The sequence below is a fragment of the Pongo abelii genome, chromosome 13, assembly GCF_028885655.2.
Source record: "Pongo abelii isolate AG06213 chromosome 13, NHGRI_mPonAbe1-v2.0_pri, whole genome shotgun sequence".
NCBI lineage: Eukaryota > Metazoa > Chordata > Mammalia > Primates > Hominidae > Pongo > Pongo abelii.
Window position 1 is genome coordinate 92,549,968 of NC_071998.2, and position 1,084 is coordinate 92,551,051.

Consider the following 1,084-nt stretch of genomic DNA (forward strand, 5'->3'; position numbering starts at 1 on the left):
AAGAGCCGCATGAAAAGAGGAAGGTGATATTTCAGATTTCCAGACTCCAGTTTTCTGACTATCAAGTTGGATAATAACTTTTTTTTCAAGTTTCAGTTATTTATTAATCAGTGTAATCTCCCCAGTAGATTACATCAACATGATTTCATGCATTTAGAGGAGAAATATTTCCTGGTTAAGTGGAAAATTGTGTGGATTGCTTCTGGAAGACCTTCATTCTAAAGCAGCTTTATAATGAAACATTTCATTTAGAAATCTGGACCTTCTTTCTTCAGTTTGCTGTAATCCACATTCACTGAGTAGAACTTGTATAGATCATTGGGACCCAGTTGGTTCCAGGGCTCTGGGTTATTCTTTCTGTCCCAACTAACATCTGGATTGAACAATGCCAGACACTAGAGATACTCTAGTACCTCCAGCTCCAGTAAATACAAAAAGGGGATCCCTTTTTGCAGCTCCAGATACACAAGTTCTGCTCTAGTACCTCCAGCTCCAGTAAATACAAAAAGGGGGATCAAGCTCAGATGTATCTTGGCCTGACTGATGATCTGGCGGATCATGTTTGCGGCAGAGGCCTCCGATTGGAAAGGAAGGAACCAGCATAGCCACCAGCCCCTGGGCTAAGTAGTATCTGCTGGATAATAACTTTTAACATCACAAAAGACACCTACACAGATAAAACAAGGTTTTCCTTTCTCTATCCTCTCTCATCACCAAATGTCCAGCTTATAGTTGCCCTCTTTCAAAAATACCAAACACATCTCAGGGTAGGTCATTTCCTGTGGTCCCCAGTGTGGGTAAAATCCTTGGCTCTACAGATACATTTCAAATGGATTTGTTTTGGAGGCATCTTCCTCTCTAAATCCTAAATACTCTGTTGACACTTTTAATCTGGAAATTTTTGAGGGGTAGAAAAGGGAAGTGCGATCTGAAATGTTATCCCAGTTTCATGTTTGAACTTGCTAAGAAAATACCTCTGTCCTCAGTGAAGTACTCTTTTGGGTTTGGATGTGGTATCCTAGAAGTTCCAAATGATGAAAACTTTAAATGGATGAGTTCTTATGGGGATAATTTCTAAATACTT

The 1,084-nt window shown here is 39.7% G+C and overlaps 1 pseudogene; it reads right to left on the reverse strand.

The window, feature by feature from the left end:
* Nucleotides 1–204: 204 nt before the first annotated feature.
* On the reverse strand, nt 205–560 carry LOC112134982 (cytochrome c oxidase subunit NDUFA4-like; annotated as a pseudogene).
* Nucleotides 561–1,084: the final 524 nt, after the last annotated feature.